General features: G+C 39.4%; 1 long non-coding RNA gene across 1 annotated transcript in view; it reads right to left on the bottom strand.

Annotated features, from left to right (window-relative positions):
• Nucleotides 1-357: 357 nt before the first annotated feature.
• LOC110223913 (uncharacterized) overlaps nucleotides 358-18,224 on the bottom strand; it is a 78,100-nt gene continuing 60,233 nt past the window's right edge. Inside the window, exons 3-4 of the long non-coding RNA XR_013485922.1 lie at nucleotides 12,963-13,055; nucleotides 358-5,302 (exon numbers count right to left, since the gene is read on the bottom strand). This is a non-coding gene — a long non-coding RNA (uncharacterized LOC110223913). The remainder of the gene's footprint in view (nucleotides 5,303-12,962; nucleotides 13,056-18,224) is intronic.

Below are 18,224 nucleotides of genomic sequence, written 5' to 3'. Positions count from 1 at the left end.
GCCTCACTTAAAAAAAAAAAAAGAAATGATGACTATAAGAAAATCAGAAATGGGGAAAGATTGTATGAGTTGTTATAGAGTGAGAAGAGCAGAATGAGAAGTAAAGTATACATGATTACAAAAATGCAAATTAAAAGACCACTATAAAGAAAACTTACTCACAAGTAATTTAAGAAACCAGCAATGGTTCCAGAGGACAGAAAATGAAACATATGGGCATACAAAAGAACAGAATGTTGTACGTATTGTCAGACTCAGTCATATTTTGGGTTGTTTTTACTTAAACATTTGTCTTGTTCTAAGGGAGTGTTCCATTGTGGAGGGGTGGTATATCCAGAAATGACTGTGAAGCAAAAACCAAGTGTCAATAAACTTTATTGTGAAAAACAAAACAAAGCAATTAGAGTTGTCTAAAAGTGAAAGCGTTTGTTCGATGGGCCCATGCTCTCCTGATCACAGATTCACTATGGAGTAGATAGCTACTATCTTCTCTTTCCTCCTACATTGTAAGTTCCCTAAGGGGAACAATAATGTTTTCTTCTTCTTGTGTCTTCACCACCTGGCAAACTTAAAAGGTGCTAAATAAGGGATAGGAACTGAACCTGTCTTCTCTGCCATTTATAGTCTTAGAGATTTGCCTAGAGCATTGAGAATTTAAGTGACTTTTCCAGGGTCTTAAAGATGGTCTGAGTCACATGCGGGACTTGAACCTAGGTTTTCCTTGCTTTAGGACCAGTGAGTCAATAAGCATTTATTAAGTGCTTACTGTGTGCCAGGATGGGGGCAGCTAGGGGAATAGAGTGCCTGCCCTGGAGCCAGGAAGACTTCCTGAGTTCAAATCTGGTCTCAGACACTTACCAGCTATATGATCCTGTGCAAGTCACTTTATCCTGTTTGCCTCAGTTTCTTCATCTGTAAAATGGGCTGGAGAAGGAATGGTGAATCACTCCAGTACCTCTATCAAGAAAACTCCAAATGGGGTCAGGAAGAGTCAGACATGACTGAAAAACAATTGAACAACAAAAATGTGCCAGGAATTGTGTTAAACACTAGGTATACAAAGAAAGGCAAAAATGTGGTCCTTGGGCTCAAGGAGCTGATGTTTTAATGGGAAAGAAAACATGCAAAAAAAAATGTGCATATAGGAGATATACAATGTAAATGACAGTTAATCTCAGTTGGTAGGGGGGGAGGGATACATCAAGACTGGGAAAGGTCTATTACAGAAGGTAGGGTCTGAGTTGTCTTGAAGAAAGCCAGGGAAGATGGGCCTTGGAGGTGAGGAGAGATAAGGAGGGAGGTCACTCCAAGTATAGGGGGCAGCCAACGAAAGGCATCATTAGGAGATGGAGTCTCATATGGGAGAAACAGCCGATGTCACTGAATTGTAGAGTATTTGAAGTGGATTGAATGGAAGTATAAGGAGACTGAAGAGATAGGAAGAGGTCAGTTTGTAAAGAGTTTTAAATTCCCAAACAGAGCATTTTTTATTTGATCCTGGGGTAATGGGAGTGACTGAAGTTTATTGAGGGGTTGGGGAGAGAGTGATGTAAGTTTTCTGAGAATCAGAAATTGGCAGCTGAGTGGAGGATGGATTGGAGTGCAGGAAGACTTGAGGTGAGAAGACCAATCAGAATGCGGCTGTAACAGTCAAGGTAAGAGGTTGATGATGGCCTGAACTAGCTTGGTGGTTGTTGGAGTGGAGGAAAGAGCTATGTAAGAGATGTTGTGAAAGTAAAATCAACAGGCCTCGGTAACAGATTGGAAATATAGAGTGAATATGAGGGAGAAGTCATGGATAACACTGACAGCCAGATAAAGGGCCTAGGTGGTTGGGAGGCTGGTGGTACCCTCTACAGTAATAGGAAAGTTAAGAAGATGAAAGGGATTGAGGGGCAAGGGCAAAGATAACGAGTTTTCTTTTGAACACATTAAATGTTAGTGTCTACAGGACTGTCCCATCCTGTCTACAGGACATCCAGTCCCGTTTCAGATGTCTAAAAGATGGTGGTGCTAGACTGGAGCTGAGGAGAGATGTTAGGGTTGGATATATAGATGTGGGAATCATTTTCATAGAGATAATAATTGAACCCATGGAACTGATGAGATCAATGAGCAGGATAGAATAGAGCAGAGGTACTTAACTCATTTATGTATCACAAACCCCTTTGTTGGTCTGGGGAAGCCTAAGGATCCCTTCTCCAAATAACATTTTTAAATGCATAAGATAAAATACATATGATTACAAAGGAAACCAGTTAAATTAAAATCATTATCAAAATATTTCATATTAAAATATTATTTCATGCACCCCAGATTACGAAATCTTGTTAGAGAGAGAGATGGCCCAGAACAGAGCTTCATGGGATAGCCATAATTAATGGACACGTATTAGATGAAGATCCAGCCATACACAATTATTGGACATGACTTAGATGAAGATCCAGTCAAGAACACTGATGGGGAATGAGAATGAAGAAGTAGGAGAAGCAGTAGGGAGCAGGAGGGAACAGTGTCATGAAGAGAGGAAAGAGTAAGAGAAAAGAGTGATTGAAAATGTTAAAGGCTGTAGAGAATCAAGAAGGATTAGAATTGAGAAAATGGCATTAGGTTTGGCAATTAAGAGAGCATCAGCAACTTTGGGGAGAGCAATTTCAGTTGAATGATGAGGTCAGAACCTGGATTGCTGAAAGTTTAGAAGTGAGTCAGAGGGACTCAGTGTGGAGACACTGAGGGTAGATGACTTTCTCAAATAGTTTAGCTATGAAAGAGAGGAGAGATATTAGGATTATTCCTAGCAGGGATGGCTGAATCATTTGAGGACTGCTTAAGGATGAAGGAAACATGTTTTCAGGCTGGAGGAAAGCAGCCAATAGGTAGGGAAACATTAACGGTAAGGAGAGACTGGGAATCACAGTAGGTTGTTGCTAATGTTTAGTCATTTTCAGTCATGTCCAAATCTTTATGATCCCTTTGGGGTTTTCTTGGCAAAGATACTGAAGTGGTTTGCCATTTCCTTCTCCAACTTGAGGAAGCTGACAATCAGTGTTAAGTGACTTGCCCAGGGTCACACAGCTAGTAAGTGTCTGAGACCAAATTCGAACTTAGCAAGATGAGTCTTCCTGACTCCAGGCCTGGCACTCTAATCCGCTATGCCACCTATTATTACAGAAGGAAAACTTGAGAAAGACGGTGGGATGGAATGGGATTATTATTACAGTGGTTTGTTTTGGCAAGGAGAAGGGCCACCTCTTCATATGAGACACGAAGGAGGGATGAAGAAAGACATAGGGAAGACATCTGAGTGATATGAGATGATTTTGTGGTTTTCTCCAATTCTGTTCAGTAGCGTGTAACTGGGACAGAAGACTGTGAATGGTGAAAGTAATCTAAAATTGGGGCTCGGTAAGGTATGATTTACAATACGCAAATGGGGCAAGGGATTCAAGTGTAGAGGTAGCATTGAGTTGAACTAATCCACCAAAGGATTGAGATAGGGAAGGGAGAAGAGTGTAGCCAGAACAGGGGCTATATAGTCCCAGGAAAAAACTGAGGTGTGGAGGGAACAGTAGTCATGGTGAGAATGAAAAATAGGGATATGGAGGTGTTCAGGAAGAAAATGTATTGATAAAAGATATGATCAAATAAAGAAATTTCAAAATTATGAGGCATGGTAGTAGAACAATTATGGAGAAATGGTATGATCAAAGATGATATGATCATCTCTGTGTGTAGCTGAGGTGGAATGGATGTAGTAGGTCATGGGAATTTGTGGGCATGTTGAGGAACTGGGAAGTAAGGATATTTGAGGAAGTATATCTATGTATCTATCTGTTTGTTTGAGGACAGAAGTTGGGGTCTTGAGAAAGATTATAATCCAGGCAATGAATTTATTGAAACCACCTCTGTAGACACAATTCTTCATGGCTCTCAGTGTAGTCAGTAAACATGTTGAACAAATGGATTTCTTTTATAATCACCTTTCCTTTACTTGAACACCTCTCCCCCCAAAAAAACCAAACCAAAACACACACACACACACACACACACACACACACACACAAACTCAAGCTCAAAAACCAAAAACAAACACAAAACACCTCTAAGGCATTTTGTGATCTTGTATAAAATACATTAGGCACCACATCATGGTACTACCTAAGTAAGCCCTGAAAGCTCAGCACTCTCATAAGCCTTTCTGAACATTTTCTTCCATTCACTGATCATATTTACTAACTCATCTCAAGGTGGGGAAACAGGGACCCCAAGAATTTGAGAAGCTTCATGGTATTGTGGAAATGGCATTAGAAGCAAAAGACCCTGGTCTCACTTTCACTAGCTGTGTGACCCTCAGCAAATCACTTAAATTCCGTGACTCTTAATTTCCTCCTGCCTAAAATGGTACTAAAGCTGCTTGAGCTATCTACCTCCCAGTCCTGGTATAAAGAAAGTGCTTTGTAGAGTAGAATGTGTTATGAGAATTTGAGTTGCTATCATCATCATTATTATTATTATCATTATGTTTCCTCATTTAGTCTACCTTCATAGACCAAGTTACTAGAGAGTTGATGCAGTTATCCAGATAATTAAATATAAAAATGCCACCATCTTGCTGCTGAGAAAAAGTTTGATGAGGCAACTTATCTAGGTTGGTTGTCCACAAATAATGACACATCTGCTTATTGTGTGCTTTCACATAGTCTTTTTGGGTGGGAATTCTCAATTCCAGATCCTTTATTCTTCCCCAAAAGAGCTCCCTCTCCTCTAAGACTTATAGAGATAGCGTAAGACAGATAAGGTGCAAAATTACTTCTCTGTTGATCTATACACAGTTGTTCTGTTCTGGGAGCCATAGGAGGCTTACTACAGCTGTCTCACCTCCACATTATAAGATGCTTCCAATTTAATTCAATGCAATGAATTACAATAATGCATTGCAATGAATTCAGTGATTGTCCCTTGGTAGAATAATCCCAAATCTTGGATCCAAGGTTGTTTACCTCTTCAGGGACACCGGTAACTTTACTCGCACAATGGCAGCCCTCCAGAGTGTTAGCCTGGCCTGCAGTCTAGTTCCAGAACAATCAACTCTAAGTTGTTTAAGAAGGCTGTGTACATTAAAATAACCATAAATCACCATAATGAATCCAATAGCACTGAGAGAAATTGATTCCACTTCTAAGACAAAGGGCTGTTACTTCAGGATTTGATGCATACTCGTTCTGGCGACATAAAACCCAGCATGTAGATTCTACATTACCAACTGCTGGTATTCTCCTTCCTTGGTAAATAGAAGACATTTCTAAAAAAAAAAATAAAGACAAACACTGAAATGTTTTATTATAATAAACTTTTTCTGGGGCCAACAGTTCAAAAAGGAGAATTTATAAACATATCATTTCAACTCTTGGAAGGATTTCAGCATAATTTGCTCAAGGCGCAGTAAGTGAGGTGATCTCTGCAGTTTGCACACAGTAATAAAGAGAGGTAAATGTTTGTTTGTCTCTGCACATGAATCCACAGCATCTGAAAAATGCTTCAGACCCTCCAAACCAAATATTCCTGTCTCGTGGGCCAGGAAGGAATCATGGGAGCATGAGAATGTCTTTAGCTTTACCAAAATAAATGGGACGGTCTGCACGCCAAATTCAAATGGATGGACATGTGCACTCCAAGCTGGCCAAGGGCAGTTGTCTTTCTGAAAACCTGTCACTTGGAAGTGAAAATGCTGATGCATTTAACCTCAGCCTCATTTGATTTCCATTTGCAAATGAACAGAAATGATTTTTTCCATTTACTTCCCAGTGATTAACTGTCTGCAATCAACCTCTTACAAACAAATGAGAATGGCCCAGTTTCTAACTTCATAAATTGAATCTTTGAAAAAAAAAAAGCAACAACCCTTAGGTTTCTGGGTCATGAGTTAACAAGCAACTTTAAAAGTAGTTTTGCTTCATGTCTAAGATCCTGGCAGATTCTTAAGGTGAGTCCTGCTTGAACTCCAGTCTCACCTTGGATGTTGCAAATGGAACACAATCTCACCCTCAGGAGAAGCCCCAGAGGAGAAGGCTTCAGTAAATTTAAGGACTGGGGTCTCCTGATGGGTGATTGTTGATCTTATTGGCAATGAGTTAACAGGATTCTTTGGTCATATTCTTCCCAGATTCCAAAAGTCATTGGTTGGATGTGATCAGGTTCACCAGGGTTAGTTAAAAGTTCTAACACTACTCCTTACCCTACTTCCACTTCCAAAGCAAACATTTCAGAAATACCAGTTGCCTCTCTCTCTGCTCATTGAAAAACGGGCAGATCTATAGTTGTTTTTATAATTTGAATCTGAATGAGTGGAATTTATACCTGTGTAGAAAAAAAAATAAGTGGCTAGCAGAAACCCTAATGAGTTTGCCCTCCATTGCCTTTTGTACTTTCTCCACATATAGACCGAGTCATAGGAGTAATTAACCTCAACAAAATGAGTAACGTGTTCATCCAAATACTAATTCTGACTAGCTAAAGTGAATAATGGATGCTAACACAATATTTTATAGAGCCTGAGAGGTTTCTGATAGCACTCTACAAATATCCCTTCTTTACTAAGGACGCACTTCAGTCAGTCAATGAGTATTTATTAATGGAGTACTATGTGCCAAGCACTGTGCGGAGCATGAGGGATACAAAAAAGAGGCAAAAACCCAGTCCCTGCTCTCAAGGTGTCTCTATTCTAATGACGGAGACCATGTGCAAAAAACTATAAATAGACAAGACAAATATGGGGTAGATGGAAGATCATTTTAGAGGGGAGGGAGTGGGGCAAAGAGAGAATAAGGAAGACCTGCCGCAGAAGGTGAGCTTTAGGTTAAACCTTAGCCAGGGAACCTAGGAACTGTCGAAGGTGGAAAGTATTCTAGGCACGAGGGACAGCCAGTACAAGTCCAGAGCCAGGGCATGGAATGTTTTGTGGGAAGAACACAAGGTATGTAAACAGCTACAGAACCCCCTATCCTTTAGGATTTCTGGGTTGGTTGCCTGTTTAGTCCCTGCAGCTCCAGTCCTCATAAGAGTTTCTATGAGGTTCAATTCCATGATGACAGATAACAGGTCAAAACAAATCAGAACAATCTACCAGGTGCTGGGAATTGAATCTATGTGTATTATGGAACTGACCCTGGAGAGAGCATGTTGCAGGGAGAAGAACACTGGATTTGACCAGCTTGTGCCTATCAGATAGGCTAACATGACAGACAAGGAAAATGACAAATGCTGAAGGGGATGTGGAAAAAGTAGGACACTAATGCATTGTTGGTGGAGTTGTGAACTAGTCCAACCATTCTGGAGAACAATTTGGAACTATGCCCAAAGGGCTATAAAACTGTGCATACCCTTTGACCCAGCAATACCACTACTAGGTCTGTATCCCTAAGAGATCAAAGAAAAGGGAAAAGGACCTACATGTACAAGAATATTTACAGCAGCTCTTTTTGTGATGGCAAAGAGTTGGAAACTGAGAGGATGGCCATCAAATGGGAAATGGCTGAACAAATTGTGGTATATGATTGTGATGGAATACTACTGTGCTACAAGAAATGATAAAGGGTATCGCTTCAGAAAAACCTAGGAAGATTTACATGAACTGATGTTAAATGAATGAGCAGAACCAGTAGAACATTGTACACAGTAACAGCAATATTGTAAGAATGATCAACTAGGAGAGACTTAGCTACTCTGATCAAGTCAATCCAAAGGACTCATGATGAAAAATGCTTTCCACCTCCAGAGAGAGAACAGGTGAACTCGGAATATAGATAGAAACATATTTTTAAAAAATTTCTTTATCTTTATTGTTTTATTCTGTTTGTGTTTTCTTTTGCAACATGTCTAATTTGGAGATATGTTTTGCGTGACCTCATGTATAATCAAAATCAAATTGCTTGTCTTCTCAGAGAAGGGGAAGAGGCAAGAGGGAGGGAAAGAATTTGGAACTCTAAATTTTAAAAAATGATTGTTAAAATTTTTATATGTAATTGGGAGACATTTAATGAAATACATAAAATATTTTTTGAAAAAAAAAAGCACTGGATTTGAAGTCAGAAGAACTGAATTTAAACCTCAGTTCTAACACTGATTCCTTGTGTGCTTTTGACCAAATCATTTGACTTCTCTGGCTTTTAGTTTCCTTATCAGCAAAATGATGGCATTAGCCCAAAGTGGTTGAAGAAAGAACAAAAGGGCCCCTCTGTACAAAAATAGGTATAGCAGCTCTTTTTGTGGTGGGACAGAATTGGAATCTGAGGGGATGCCTAGCAATAGGGGAATAGCTGAACAATTTATAGTGCATGAATGTGATGGAATACTGTTGTATTATAAGAAATGATGAATTTCTTAAATGATTTCAGAGAAACCTGGGAAGACTTGTATGAACTAATGCAGAGTGAAGTGAACAGAACCAGGAGAACAATTTATATAATAACAATAATATTGTAAAGACAAACAACCTCGAAAAACTTAGCTTTGGCTCTTATCACCTCTTCCTGTGATTGCTATAATATCCCAGAACTGTAACTAGAAGAAAATGCACCTGGAATAAATTCAGTTGGAGGTGAGAGAAGAGAGAGGAAAAGAGTTCAATAACAGCCTGCAGGACAGCCCAACCACGAGTGTAGTAGGGAGGGCAGAAGGAGAAGCATCACACAGAAACTACCCATCTACAACCTGTGAGGGTTAGGTTGTGAGGGGAGAGGGAGCTGGGAAGAAGGACCCTGAGAGATGGAAGCTACAGTGATGGGACTCTGGGATTTGCAGTAAGGGATTTGGATTGCATCTCATGCTTCTGGATGTTTGATAGGGCAGCTAGGTGGCTAAATGGATGGACCACTCTGCCTGTAGTCAGGAAGGCCCACTTCAGACACTTACTAGCTGTGTGATGCTGGGCAAGTTACTTAACCTCTGTTTGCCTCAGTTCCATCAACTGTAAAATGGGGATCCTAATAGCACTTTCCTCTCAGAGCTGTTATGAGGATCAAATGAGGCACTATTTCCAAATTGCTTAGTTTAGTGTCTGGCTCATTGAGGTGCTATGTAAATGCTACCTATTGTTATTATTATAATTATAATTATAATTATTATCAACTGGTTGGAGAATATGGGGATAGCACCACTATAAAGGAAGGGAATAAGCATTTATATAGTACCTACTGTGTGCCTGGCACTTTTTACAGATATTATCTCATTTGAGAAAGGAAAGAGATTAGAAGCATACTACTTCTCCATGGCAAAACCCTGGTGGCAAACCCCCATTTGCCCCATGCCACTTGCAGCTCTATCATAGCTGCCGCACTGATCTGATTCCAGCCCTCCCCCTCTCTACTTTCTACATAGCTGCCCAAATAGTCTTCCTCAGGCACATATCTGACCGAGTCATTCCCCTACTCAAAGAGCTTCAGGGCTTCCCTGTTGCTTTTAAAATGGCAGCCCCTCAGCCTAATGTGGAAGGCCTCTGTAGCTACCTAATTTTCTAGCTTTGCTACCGACTGTGTGTTACAGCCAAATTGCATTTCTGGCTGTTACCTTAACTCAACACTATCCCCTTGCCTTCAAATATTCACCTGGACTATCCTCCAATGACTCAAACACATTCCTTCCTCATCATGTCTTGGCATCCTTGGCTTTCTTTAAATCTGAGCTCAGGTGCCACTCCTTCCAAGAGGCCTGTCCTGATCTCTCCAGTGTTGGTTTTCTTTCTTTCTCTCCTCAAATTACCATGTATTTACTTATCTGTGTAAATATTGTTTCTCCCTACTAGAATGTAAATGCCATTGAAGGCAGGAACTATATGTTTGTCATGTTTGAGACACATTGAGTAGAATAATTAGCCGGAATAAGTGTTCAAGTAGGGGAACAGTCATAAATAAAATTGGAAGGTTAGGTCAGTGGGGCAGCTAAGTGGCTCAGTGGATAGAGTGCTAGGCCTGGAGCCAGGAAGACTTTCATGAGTTCAAATCTAGCCTCAGACACTTACTAGCTGTGTGATCCTAGGCAAGTCATTTAACCCTGTTTGCCTCAGTTCCTTATTTGTAAAATGAACTGGAGAAGGAAATGTAAAACCACTCCAGGATTTTTGCCAAGAAAGCCCTAAATGGGGCCACAAAGTGTCAGAGGTGACTCAACAATAACAACACCACAAAGGGCCTTCAATAAGTACATTAAGCTCATATTTTATTCTATAGGCCTATAGAAATTCTATTCATATAAAATTCTAATAAAATAGACTTTTACTATATTCTATAGTAATCAGGCTATTATGGGTTTGGCACCTTCTCTGCTATTTATTATAACCTTAGAGAGCTGCCCCAGGGCATTGAGAGGTTAAGTTACTTGCTAAGAGGTACACAGCCAGTATTTGAATATTGGAATACCTACTCATAATTGTCAAGGGGAGGGTCCATTCTTGCTTTCTCTTGACAATGAGAGGATACCAGTGGAACACTTAGGGCAGACCCGGACAACTTGGCAGTAGGTCGGGGCCAAAATTAAAATAGGCTAAACCTCTTCGGGCTGCAGGTAGTCTAGTCACTAGAGACAGATAGATGATGGTTGGTTGCCATGGGTCACGTGACAAATAGGAGAAAATGTGCAGTGGCAACCCACCCACCATGTAACGTGATGGGCACGATAGTGAATAGTGGAAGGTGGGTTAAGCGGGGCATGGACTTTCTTTCATGTTCTCATTTTTTTCGGGCAGCCCAAAATCCTTAGGAAGGCTGTGTGTTGTGCAGGACTGACTTAAGATATTGTTTATCCATCACTTTCACCATCTTATGAGGCCATCTCTTTCTTTTTTTTTAGTGTATATTTCTGATCTTTTTTACACTACTTCTCCTGAATTCCTCTGTCAAAGCTTGCCTCCACCCTCCATCACCATCTAGGTCATCTTCAATTTTAATTCTTTGGAGCTCTCAGTATTCCATGCTTTGCATTCATACGATGTCTTGAGAAGACTAGTGGTGTTAAAAAGATGGAGAAGCCTGGGGCTATTATAAAACTTCGAAATTTCTTAAAGTCAATCTAGTTTGGAAGAAAAATCAGGGCAAAAAGATGAAATGGGTTTGCCCAGGCATCTTCTAGATCTGCACTGTGAATATATGTATATATGCCCTAGGATTGTCCCACTGATATGGCCTGGAGAATGACTAGTTAATTCATAGCCATGACATGGGCCTCTGTAGTTGGGCATTAAAAAAAAAAAGAGCAGAGAAGAAGACAGAGGAGTTTGGACAGAGAGGGATCAGTTTGACATGTAGACTAGTGTCTAAATGAGATCATAGGTTTAGAGAAGGAAGAATCTAATCCAACTGTCCTATTTTATTTTATTTTTTATTTTTAGGCAATTCAGGTTAAGTGACTTGCCCAGGGTCACACAGCTAGTAAGTATCAAGTGTTTGGTCTGAGGCCGGATTTGAAACCAGGTCCTCCTGACTTCAGGGCTGGTGCTCTATCCACTGCACCACCTGGCTGCCCCTCCAACTGTCCTATTTTACAAATGAGAAAACAGAGAGGAAGTGATTTGCCAGAGGTTATACAGGGGCTAAGTAACAGTGAGGATTAGAACCTAGGTTCTTTGACTCCAAATCTAGTGCTTTCCACTGGGAAGTTTCTTCTAGCTGGACAGTCTCACTAGCTAATCCATGTGCTTCATGTGCAATGGAGGAATAATTGAACTTACTGTTCTGGAATAATAGAGGGATTCTTATATAAAATGGGAGGTGGAGCTGGGGAGCTGCAAGAAAGAGGATCATGAGATGAAAGAGCCAAAGTCTCATCTTTCTTTGATGCTATGAACTGTGTACATTGAACAGAAGGGTGTTCATTGACTGCTTTCCCCTAGTTGAGTGAGGACTTCAGGGTAGTGTATAGGTTGTGAGCACTGTTTAAGACCCTTGGGGAGGCAACACTCACCAGGGAGAGAAAAACTATCTTGACTACTGATGGACTTGTGTGTGAGCCCTTTGCATTTTTTAAGTTAAATGAAGTCCAATGTGATATTATCCTGAGTGCTTGCATTGGAGCTGAAGGTTCTTTTCCTTTTGTTGTAAGACCTATACATGAGCCAAGTTCTATGGGGAAGAGTTTGAACCAAGCAAAGAATGATTTTATGAGAATAAATAAGAAGGGACTAGAATAATAGATAAGATTAAGCTCATGATGAGGAACCCCACAGGAGCAAGGAATGGCTTGGTTCTGAACCACTGTACTCTGCTCAAGCTCCCATAGGGTCAAAGGAATGCCATTATATTGGTGGCAACTTTTACCTAGAATCTTTCTCATCTTAGACTCCTTTTTTTCTGTTCCACTAAAGACTCAGAGCTTTCCTTATCTTAATTGTCATCTTCACCACTGTATTTCTACATACAGTTCATGAGCTATAGTAGTTTTCTGGAAGTAGGAGAGATTGGCCTAAGTTTGGTAGTAGGTGAGATGTCTGATGAGAAGCCGAGACTATGGGGCTCAGCATATCTGAACTATTGGCAATATTAGCCTTCCAAAGTGGAGAAATCTCCAAGTACAGATTCCTTAGTCCAGTACTCAATGCTCTCTGCATTCTGACTCAATTTAACTTTTCAGCCTTTGTATTCCTTCTTGTAGTCTCAGCTCCAGCCATCTTGGACTACAGACCATTCCCCAAACCTGTCCTGTCCTCTGCCGTTGCCATGTCTCCTGTCTGGAAAGGGTGTGCCCCACTCCAGTCTCTTCATGTTGACTTCAAGGTCTAGTTCAGATGATCCCTTATCCTTCTCTGATCCCTTTAGATAAAAGTAATTCCTCTCTCCAAACATCTAGCAAACTATTACTTTTGACTTTTCCTATATAGTTTACTCATTGCATTATCAAGTTTCCAAATTTGAGGTGTTAGTTCCAATAGTCCTAGGGACTCATCACACTATCACAAGACTGGTGGAAAGGAGTACCTGACTTGGAGTCAGAGGTCCTGGGTTCAAATCCTTGCTCTGTCCTTTACTGTCTGGACGACCTTGGGCAGGTTACAACCTCTGTTTCCTTACCTGTAAAATGAGGGGGTTGAAGTAAGTGACCTCTAAGTTTCCTTCTAATTCTCAACCTATGATCATCTGATCCAGAATTCCCTCCCCGTTCCTCCTTCCTCCCCTCCCTTCCAAGATTTAGTGAAGTCAAGTGAACCTTGGTTCAACCTTGTTCTCAGGTTCTAAGTGCTAGTTTCATTTAGGACATTTGACTAAAAGCCCTTTCTGTAGAACCAAGTCCTGTCGGCATGAAGCCAGCAATTAATGAAAGATGATAAAATAATAAAAGAAGTAATACATTAACTATATTATCCTTGCACATTTGGGCAGTCCTTTTCATTATATCCTCTTTATGGACATCCTCCAGCAATATTTGAAGAGGTACTTTATTGCTGTTCTGTGACTGTTTTGGTTTCCAGACATTAACAGCCTACTTAAATGCTAATGCTCTCTCTTGCTCTTCCATTTTCCCCTGCTGGATTTGACGCAAATATTCAGTTTAGGGCACATTACTGTTATACTTTTTTTTTTTAATCTCCCTTTGTGTGAACAGTGAGCTTAAACAGAACTTGGAGTCTCAGTTTCAACTTTTGGACTCTCAGACCTGAGAGAAATTGGTTTGCTAATTAGGAGAAATGATGTGATTGGCTAAAGAACAATTTAGCCTATAAGTGCTAAGCATTCTGGGGAAGATTCTTTTAATCTTGCAGTTCCTGGTTATGCCCATAAGATGGTAGAAACGAAAATGTCTTCATGGAAGACAGGCAGTGTGTCATTGTATAGTATGAAGAACATTGGATTTGGAGCCAAAAGACTTGAGTTCATATCCTGCTGTGTGGCCTTGGATACATAATTTAACCTCTCTGAAACTCAATTACATCATCTACCAAATGGGGATCATTATATGTGTATTATATACATAATACACATACATATATCTTTATATGCATGCATGTACATATCTATGTATGTGTATATATGTAATCTAACTCACACAGAATTGTGAGAATGAAATGAGATAATGTATATAAACATTTTGCAATTATTATAATTATATATTGGTTATAATATAAGCATAATAATATATTAATTATAATATAAACCTGAGTTACATGTGAGTTCCAGGTCACATTTCCCACAGATTTCCCACAGATGGATGAAGTCCTCTAGATGTGTTTGGCATTATTCTCATTTCATCAAGTCCTAGAACACTGCAGAACCTCCTATATGAAATCTCTAATTACTCAAAAGAGTTTGACTTAATCATCTACACAGGAAAAACTAAGTGGTTAAAGAATGTCTGTTGTTTATGATATAATGTACAGATGGATATGCCAACCATTAGTACATTTATCTTGGAAAGACACTGCAAATGAGCAATGTACTGGATCCACAATTAAATAGGAGGAGAAAAGTGGAATATTTATATATAGGCAGCTTAGTGGCACAGTGGTTAGAGTACTGAACCCTAGAGTTAGTAAGACCCGAGTTCTAATGTGGCATCAGAAACGTATTAGCTCTATCTCGAGTAAGTTATTTAACTTGTTTCCTTTAGTTTCCTGATCTGTAAAATGGGGATAATAATAGCACATACCTCCCAGGGTTTTTAAAATATAAACGATATTTTATTTTTTCTAATTGTATGTAAAGACAATTTTCAACATTCATTTTTTTGTAAGATTTTGAGTTCTCAATTTTTCTCCCTCCCTTCCTTCGCTCCTCCCCAAGACAGCAAGAAATCTGATATAGGTTATACATTTCTACATTAGTCATGTTGTGAAAGAATAAACACAAGAAAAGGAAAAAGCCATGAAAAGAAAAACAAAGAAAGTGAAAGTAGTATGCTTTAACACTCCATCCATTAAATACTCCATTTAAGACTCCATCAGGGTCTGATGCTGAGTGAAGTGGGCAGAACCAAGAGGACTTTGTCCACAATAACAGCCACATTATGCAATGACTAAGATTGTTAAACTGAACACTTCTCAGCATTACGAGGATCTAAGACATCTCCAGAGGCCTCAGGATGGAAAATGCTGTCCACATCCAAAGAAAGAACTGTGGAAGTCAAATCGCTATCACTTATTGTTACCTTCTGTTGAGTTTTGTTTCATCTTTCTGATGGTTCCTCCTATTGGTTTTAATTTGTACTTACAACTTCACTAGTGTGAAAATATGTTTAATGGGTATGTAAATGTAAAGCCTATATCAGATTGTGCGCCATCTTGGGGAGGGTGGGGGGGAGGAAAGGGGAGGAAAAATTTTCAACTCAAAAGCATATGGAAGTGATTGTTGATAAATCAAAATAAATTAATAAAATAAATAAATAAATAAAGGACTCCATCAGTTCTTTCTCTGAATGTGAATAGCATTGTCCATCATGAGTCTTTTGGAATTATCTTAGGTAATTGTATCGCTGAGAAGAGCTAAGTCTATCAAAGTTGGTCATAGAATAATGTTGCTGTTACTTTGTACAATGTTCTCTTGGTTCTGCTCAATTCCCTCAGCATCAGTTCATGTAAGTCTTTCCAGGTTTTTCTGAAATCTGCCTGTTCATCATTTCTTATAGCATAATAGTATTCCATTACATTTATATACCACAACTTGTTGAACCTCCTAGGGTTATTGTGAGGATAAAGTGAGATGATATTGGTAAAGTGTTTTGCAATCCTTAAAATACAATATGAGTACTAACTACTATTACTACTACTACTACTACTACTACTACTACTACTACTACTACTACTACTACCACCACCACCACCACCACCACCACTACTACTACTACTACTACTAACCACTACTACTACTACTTCTACTAGTATATGGCCTTTGTGAAAATATTCATTTCTTTTAATGACCCCAAGTGTCTTCCTGAAATGTAGACCCATCTTTTAAATGTCCATATTCTTCCAATGATGTTTCATGGCTCTTCTAATGGAATACTATTAAAAGAATTGGAGTTGTGGGTTACCTAAAAGGAGATGGAAAGGCATATGGCAGGCATGAGTAGGGTTGTAACATACTATACAGTTAAGAATTGTGCAGGGGAAGCAACTGAAAAGACGTCATCAGAGAAAGGTAGGACTGAAAAAGGAGAAGGAGAAGGAGTAGTCATGATAGGAGGAGTCAGGAATGACCGAAAGAAGCCCATGTGTTCCATTGATATCTACATCTTATCAGGAAATCTGAAGGAAAGCTCTCGGAACATTGTGTGCATTATTTATAAGACATGGACAAGAGTTGGATGAAGTGGTGTGGGTTACAATCAGGCACCACTGAGTGCCTTTGTAGATGAGCCAACAGATATATCCAAATATCAACATGTGAGAAGTAAAAGATGAATTCTTAGCTCCAGCCACTCACCATCTCTGAAATGGGTCTTATTCTTTCTTGCTTCTGTGACTTTCTTTCCTATGTCTGGAATGTCTTCCTTCATCAACCTGTTGAATATTTACCTGTCTTGTAAAGTCTGTCTCAGAAATGGCTTTATCACTTTTATGAAGCCTCTGCCTTTCCATTCAGTAAAGACCTTTCCCTTCCAACCTTACATAGAACTTTTCTTGCCCTAATACACTTATCAAGTAATATCTTGCACTGCAGTTATCTGACTGAGTCATATTTCTCTGTTAGACTAAGCTCTAAGGAGAGCAGGGACTGAGTCTTATCTAAACTTTTTATTTCCTCCAAGACCATGCACAGTTTCTTTTTCAGGGAGTTTCCTATGCCAGTGCAATCACAGGTCCAGTCCCAAATCCTATCTTGGTCCAGTGCTTTACGTAAATATATACAAGTATGTATGTATGTATATATGTTTGTATATATGTATGTATGTATGTATGTATGTATGTATGTATGTGAAGTAGCCAGATGGTTCAGTGAATAGAGCACTGCACCTGAAGTCAGGAAGACCTGAGCTCAAATCCTGCTTCAGACACTGACTAGCTGTGTAACTCTGGACAAATCACTTAACTTCTGTTTGCCTTAATCCACTGGAGAAGGAAATGGCAAACCACTCTAAGATATTTGGCAAAAACCTCCATAGATAGTATAGTCCATGGGATCACAAAGAATCAGACATGACTGAATAACAACAACAAAATATATGTCTGTACGTATATGTATAAGCAAAAATATTTACTTGTATACCACATACAAATAAGTTACATATATTAAACGACATACTTAATGTAGATTTGATGATATTTCTGATTTCAAAAGGCCCAATGAAGCATTCCTTCTACTAATGAAGATGGACACCATTTCTGCAATTTCTAGTCCTATGCAGGGGTTCTTAACTCTTTGTACGTCCTGGATCCCTTTGTCAGTGTGCTAAAGCCTGTAGACCCCTTCTCAGAGCAATGCTTTTAAATGTAAAAAAAAATACATTGGATTATAAATGAAACCAATTATATTGAAATTTAGGTTATCAAAATACTGGAAACAAACCAACCAACCCCCAATCATGTAACAACAACAACAAACAAGTTCATGGACCTCCAAGTTAAGAACCTCTATGACTTAGAAAGTTACCTAGAGCATTCAGAGGTTAAGTGCCTTGTTCAGAGTCACACAACCAGCATTTGGCAGAGATGAAACTTGAACCCAGGCCTTTCTTACTCAAAGCCAGATTTCTGTTCATTAGCTACAGTTGTCTTTGCATCTAACTGGTGCTTAATATGTTTGTTGAATTGAACCCAGTCGTCCATGCTCTGAAACATCTTCCAACTTGGTTGGAGACATCAGACGGTCAGAAACAAACAAGAAAAAATTAGAGAACAATGCAAGACAGTATATAATTAAGTGCTAAATGATGTGACACAAACTATAAAATCTATTAGAAGTTCAGAGAAGACAGAGATCAATGTTGGTCAGAATAATAGGATCACAGACAGAGAGCTGAGAAGGTCCTTAGAGATCACTTAGCTCAATCTCCTCATTTTATTGATAAAACTGGGACCTAGCGGTGTGTGGCAGAAGGATTTGAACACAGGTCCTCTGACTATAAATACTGAACTCTTTTTACTTGAAGTGGACCTTGTAGAATGGGCATGTTTTACATAGCTTCAGAGGAAGGCAGCATCAGACAATGAAGAAGACCTTGGATCTGGAGTCAGAGGAAAGGTTTGGATTCTGCCACTTACTACTCTTGTGACTTCTGGCAAGTTTCTTCCCCACGTTGAATTTGTT

This window comes from Phascolarctos cinereus, unplaced genomic scaffold (genome assembly GCF_003287225.1).
Source record: "Phascolarctos cinereus isolate Bilbo 61053 unplaced genomic scaffold, phaCin_HiC Scaffold_1;HRSCAF=81, whole genome shotgun sequence".
NCBI lineage: Eukaryota > Metazoa > Chordata > Mammalia > Diprotodontia > Phascolarctidae > Phascolarctos > Phascolarctos cinereus.
This window is presented reverse-complemented; position numbering and strand designations above follow the sequence as displayed.